This window comes from Calonectris borealis, unplaced genomic scaffold (assembly GCF_964195595.1).
Source record: "Calonectris borealis unplaced genomic scaffold, bCalBor7.hap1.2 HAP1_SCAFFOLD_243, whole genome shotgun sequence".
Taxonomy (NCBI): Eukaryota; Metazoa; Chordata; class Aves; order Procellariiformes; family Procellariidae; genus Calonectris; species Calonectris borealis.
This window is the reverse complement of record NW_027441627.1, coordinates 332-6343: the sequence shown is the minus strand read 5'-3', so window position 1 is coordinate 6343 and position 6012 is coordinate 332. Positions and strand designations below refer to the sequence as shown.

The window sequence follows — 6012 nt, the reverse complement described above, 5'->3', positions numbered from 1 at the left end:
TCCCCTCGTGTCCCCCTCCGTGTCCCCCCATGTCCCCCCGTGTCCCCCCACGTGTCCCTGTGACACCCCCGTCCCCTTGTGTCCCCCGTGTCCCCCCCGTGTCCCCCCCGTGTCACCTCGTGTCCCCCCCGTGTCCCCCCCGTGTCACCTCGTGTCCCCCTCGTGTCCCCTCTGTGTCCCCCCGTGTCCCTGTGACATCCACGTCCTCTCGTGTCCCCTCGGTGCCCCCCCCCGTGTCCCCCCACGTGTCCCTCCCGTGTCACCTCGTGTCCCCCCCGTGTCCCCCCACGTCCCCTTGTGTCCCTTCCGTGTCACCTCGTGTCCCCCCCGTGTCCCCCCACGTGTCCCTGTGACACCCACGTCCCCTTGTGTCCCCCCTGTGTCCCCCCCGTGTCACCTTGTGTCCCCCTCGTGTCCCCCCCGTGTCCCCCCTGTGTCACCTCGTGTCCCCCTCGTGTCCCCCCCGTGTCCCCGTGACATCCACGTCCTCTCGTGTCCCCTCGGTGCCCCCCCCCGTGTCCCCCCACGTCCCCTTGTGTCCCTCCCGTGTCACCTCGTGTCCCCCTCGTGTCCCCCCCACGTCCCCCCGTGTCCCCCCCACGTCGCCCCGTGTCACCTCGTGTCCCCCCCGTGTCCCCTCTGTGTCCCCCCGTGTCACCTCGTGTCCCCCCCACGTCCCCCCGTGTCCTCCCGTGTCCGCCCCCGCGTCCCCTTGACTCCCGTGCCCCCCATGTCCCCCCCCACCCGTGTCCCCCCCCCCACGCCCCCCCGTGTCCCCCCCCCCCGACAGACAGGCAGCGGCTCCTTTAAGAAGCAGAAACGTCCCTTTAATGACATCACAGCCCCCCCCCCCCCAATTTAAGGCGCCCCCCTCCCCCCCTTAAGGCCTCGGTGCTTCCCCGCCCCGAAAGGGCCCGATCCTGCCCTGGGGTGGACCCAGGACCCCCCTTAGGGTCCCGATCCCACCCCAGGACCCCCCTAAGGGCCCGATCCTGCCCTGGGGGGGACCCAGGACCCCCCTTAGGGTCCCGATCCCACCCCAGGACCCCCCTAAGGGCCCGATCCTGTCCTAGGGGGGACCCAGGACCCCCCTAGGGTCCCGATCCCACCCCAGGACCCCCCTAAGGGCCCGATCCCGCCCCGGGGGGGGGCTCAGGACCCCCCTAAGGGCCCGATCCTGCCCCGGGGCGGGACCCAGGACCCCCTGGGGGCCCGATCCTGCCCTGGGGTGGACCCAGGACCCCCTTAGGGTCCTGATCCCACCCCAGGACCCCCCTAAGGGCCCGATCCCGCCCCGGGGGTGGGCCCAGGACCCCCCTCGGGGCCCGATCCTGCCATGGGGGGACCCAGGACCCTCTGGGGGCCCGATCCTGCCCCAGGGGGGTGGCTCAGGACCCCCTTAGGGGCCCGATCCTGCCCTGGGGGGGACCCAGGACCCCCCTTAGGGTCCCGATCCCACCCCAGGGAGGCCTCAGGACCCCCTAAGGGCCCGATCCTGCCCCGGAGGTGGGCCCAGGACCCCCTGGGGGCACGATCCTGCCCCGGGGGGGTGGCTCAGGACCCCCTTAGGGGCCCGATCCTGCCCTGGGATGGGCCCAGGACCCCCCTTAGGGTCCCGATCCCACCCCAGGACCCCCTAAGGGCCCGATCCTGCCCTGGGGTGGACCCAGGACCCTCTGGGGGCCCGATCCTGCCCCGGGGGGGGCCTCAGGACCCCCCTAAGGGCCCGGATCCTGCCCTGAAGAGGAACCCAGGACCCCCTGGGGGCCCGATCCTGCCCCTCACCCCCTCAACACCACCAACCTCCCCGTCTGCGCCAAATCCACCCCGTAGGCCACCAACCCCAAGGCGCTGAGCACCGCCACCAGCACCCGCCGATCCCAGGGGCAGGATGGGTCGCAATGGCTCGGCCTTCGCCCTTCCCCCCCCATTTCTTCCCGAAATCCGTAAAGGGGCCAAAGAACGACGACGGCTCCGTACGCCGCCACCCCCGCCGCCGCGTAAACCCCTAAAAGCCGACGGGTGCTGAGGGGTTCCCTCCCCACCCGCACCACCCCCACCCTCCTAAACACCCCCCGATCACCGTCACCCCCAAAACGAAGGCGACGCAATAAATCCCCAAACACCAGCGCCAAGCGGGGGGCCGGATCCTGCTCCTTGTTCCGCCGCTAAGCCGAGGAGGAGGAGGGCGAGGAGGTCTCGACGATTTTTAACAACCCCGAGGGGTGGTTAAATACGGGGCCGTTTCTCCCGCTTTGGCTCGATCCCGCGTCACTTCGGCGGCGTAAAAGATGGCGGCGGCGCAGGAGGCGACGGCGGCCGCCACGCGCAGGGCGCGAGGCTTCGTCCCCTCCCCTCCCCGTCCCCTCGCAGGTGACCCAAGGGCCAAACGACGGCGGCGGCGGCGCAGGCCATGGCGGCGGCGGTGGCGTGGAGGAGGGGGAGGTCGCGGCGTAACGGGGAAGGGGCGAAGGTTTGGGCGGCGAGGAGGAGGAGGGTGAGGCCGAAGGAGAGGCCCCAGGCCGCCAGGCACCCGTCGCCTTCGCCCGGTAACCAGGAACCGGCGGCCGCCGCCGTGCTGAGGGCCAGGGCCCGAGGTGAAGGCCTGGGCCAGGCGCAGCGGGGACGGGGGGCGGCACGGCGGGGGCATCGGGGGGGAGGGGCTGGGGGGAGAGAGAGGGGGGGTCAGTGGGGGGGAGGGTGGGGGGAGGGGGGGAGGGGGGGGGGGGCCTGGGCCAGGCGCAGCGGGGACGGGGGGCGGCACGGCGGGGGCATCGGGGGGGAGGGGCTGGGGGAGGGGGGGGGGGTCAGTGGGGGGGAGGGGTGGGGGGAGGGGTGGGGGAGGGGGGTCAGTGGGGGGGAGGGGTGGGGGGAGGGGGGGCTGGGGGGAGGGGGGGCATCGGGGGGGGAGGGGCTGGGGGAGAGAGAGGGGGGTCAGTGGGGGGGAGGGGTGGGGGAGGGGGGGGAGGGGGGGCTGGGGGAAGAGGGGGGGTCAGTGGGGGGGAGGGGTGGGGGATATTGGGGGGGCTGGGGGGAGAGAGAGGGGGTCAGTGGGGGGAGGGGTGGGGGGAGGGGGGGCATCGGGGGGAGGGGCTGGGGGGAGAGAGAGGGGGTCAGTGGGGGGGGAGGGGTGGGGGAAGGGGGGGGAGGGGGGGTCGGGGGGGGGGCCTGGGCCAGGCGCAGCGGGGACGGGGGGCGGCACGGCGGGGGCATCGGGGGGGAGGGGCTGGGGGGAGAGAGAGGGGGGGTCAGTGGGGGGGAGGGGTGGGAGGAGGGGGGGGCTGGGGGGAGGGGGGGCATCGGGGGGGAGGGGCTGGGGGGAGAGAGAGGGGGTCAGTGGGGGGGGAGGGGTGGGGGGAGGGGTGGGGGAGGGGGGTCGGGGGGGGGGGGCCTGGGCCAGGCGCAGCGGGGACGGGGGGCGGCACGGCGGTGGCATCGGGGGGGAGGGGCTGGGGGGAGAGAGAGGGGGGTCAGTGGGGGGAGGGGTGGGGGGAGGGGGGGCATCGGGGGAGGGGCTGGGGGAGGGGGGGTCAGTGAGGGGGAGGGGTGGGGGGAGGGGGGGCATCGGGGGAGGGGCTGGGGGAGGGGGGTCAGTGGGGGGAGGGGTGGAGGGAGGGGGGGTCAGTGGGGAGGAGGGATGGGGGTCAGTGGGGGAGGGGTGGGGGGAGGGGGGTCAGTGGGGGGGAGGAGTGAGGGTCAGTGGGGGGAGGGGGGTCAGTGGGCGGGAGGGGTGGGGGGATATTGGGGGGGCTGGGGGGAGAGAGAGGGGGTCAGTGGGGGGGAGGGGGTGGCATGGCGGGGGCATCGGGGGGGGCTGGGTGGAGAGAGAGGGGGCCAGTGGGGGAGGGGTGGGGGGGGAGGGGGAGATGGGGGGGAGGGGGGAGGGGTATGGGGGGGCACGGTGGGGCATCGGGGGGCTGGGGAGGGGGAGAGTTCAGTGGCCGGGGGGGAAGGGGGGAGGGGGTGGGGAGGAGGGGGCGGGAGGGTGTGGATGGGCACCTGGGGGGGGTGAGGGGCGGGGTGGGGGGGGGAGGGGCGTGTAAGGGCGGGGCGGGTGTGCAAGGGGTGTCTAAGGGGTGGGCGAGGGTGGGGCGGGTGCGTGAGGGGCGTGTAAGGGGTGTGCAAGGGCGGGGCGGGTGTGCAAGGAGGGGCGGGTGTGCAAGGGGCGTGCAAGGCCGGGGTGGGCGTGCAAGGGGCGTGCAAGGGCGGGGCGGGTGTGCAAGGGGCGTGCAAGGGCGGGGCGGGTGTACAAGGGGCGTGCGAGGGTGGGGTGGGCGTGCAAGGGCGGGGCGGGCGTGCAAGGGGCCTGCGAGGGTGGGGTGGGCGTGCAAGGGTGGGGTGGGTGTGCAAGGGCGGGGCGGGTGTGCAAGGGGCGTGCAAGGCCGGGGTGGGCGTGCAAGGGGCGTGCAAGGGCGGGGCGGGTGTGCAAGGGGCGTGCAAGGGCGGGGCGGGCGTGCAAGGGGCCTGCGAGGGTGGGGTGGGCGTGCAAGGGCGGGGCGGGTGTGCAAGGGGCCTGCGAGGGTGGGGTGGGCGTGCAAGGGCGGGGTGGGTGTGCAAGGGCGGGGCGGGTGTGCAAGGGGCGTGCAAGGCCGGGGTGGGCGTGCAAGGGCGGGGCGGGTGTGCAAGGGGCGTGCAAGGGCGGGGCGGGTGTGCAAGGGTGGGGCGGGCGTGCAAGGGGCATGCGAGGGTGGGGTGGGCGTGCAAGGGTGGGGTGGGCGTGCAAGGGCGGGGTGGGCGTGCAAGGGGCGTGCGAGGGTGGGGTGGGCGTGCAAGGGCGGGGCGGGCGTGCAAGGGGCCTGCGAGGGTGGGGTGGGCGTGCAAGGGCGTGGCAGGTGTGCAAGGGCGGGGCGGGCGTGCAAGGGGCGTGCAAGGGCGGGGCGGGTGTGCAAGGGCTATGCCCATATAAGGCCCTGGAGAATCTCCTTCCCCGCCCCCACCCTGGAGGGGGGGGTCGCCCCGCCCCACCCGGGCGCTGGCTGCATCCTGGGGGGGGGAGGGGGGGCCCAGGCATCCGGGGAAGGGGGGGGGCACCCCGGGTCTCCAGGACGCCCCACCTCCCCCCCCCCCCCCGCCGAGGACCCCGGTGCCCCGCGGTGCCCCCCGGTGCCCCCGGGTCGGTCCCGGCACTCACCCGAGCGGATTCGGGTCCTTCCGGGCGGGTTCGGGTCCCCTCGGGCGGGTTCGGGTCTCTCCGGAGTTCGGGTGTCTCCGGGTTCGGGTCCCTCCGGGAGGGTTCCGGTCCCTCGGGGTTCGGGTCCCTTCGGACGGGTTCGGGTCTCTCCGGAGTTCGGGTCCCTCCGGGTTCGGGTCCCTTTGGGCGGGTTCGGGTCTCTCCGGAGTTCGGGTGTCTCCGGGTTCGGGTCCCTTCGGGCGCGTTCGGGTCTCTCCGGAGTTCGGGTGTCTCCGGGTTCGGGTTCCCTCGGGCGGGTTCGGGTCCCTCCCGGTTCGGGTCTCTCCGGAGTGCGGGTCCCTCCCGGTTCGGGTCTCTCCGGAGTGCGGGTCCCTCCCGGTTCGGGTCCTTCCGGGCGGGTTCGGGTCCCTTCGGGCGAGTTCGGATCCCTCCCGGTTCGGGTCCCTTCGGGCGGGTTCGGGTCTCTCCGGGTGGGTTCGGGTGTCTCCGACGGGCCGGTCCCGCCTCGGGTCTGTCCGGGCGGTGTCTGCCGGGGCGGGGTCGGGGCAGGGGAGTGGGCGTGGCCGGGCGAGTGACGTGCGGTGGTCGCGGGGGTGACGTCAGGGGATCCCCGAGAGCAGCGTGGGGTGGGGGGGACCCTGGGGTGTGGCCGTGGGGGCGACAAGGGGGAGACACGGGGGACATGAGGGGACACGGGTGCGACGCGGGTGACATCGGGGGACAGGGGTGGGACACGGCTGGGACACGAAGGGACACGAGTGGGACACGGGTGACACGGGGGGACACGAATGGGACACGGGGGGGACATGGAGGGGACACGGGTGGGACGCGGGTGACATCGGGGGACACGGGTGGGACACGAAGGGGACACGAGTGGGGAC

The 6012-nt window shown here is 74.9% G+C and overlaps 1 pseudogene; it reads right to left on the bottom strand.

Annotated features, from left to right (window-relative positions):
• Positions 1 to 914: 914 nt before the first annotated feature.
• Positions 915 to 2652, bottom strand: LOC142077406 (myeloid-associated differentiation marker homolog; annotated as a pseudogene).
• Positions 2653 to 6012: the final 3360 nt, after the last annotated feature.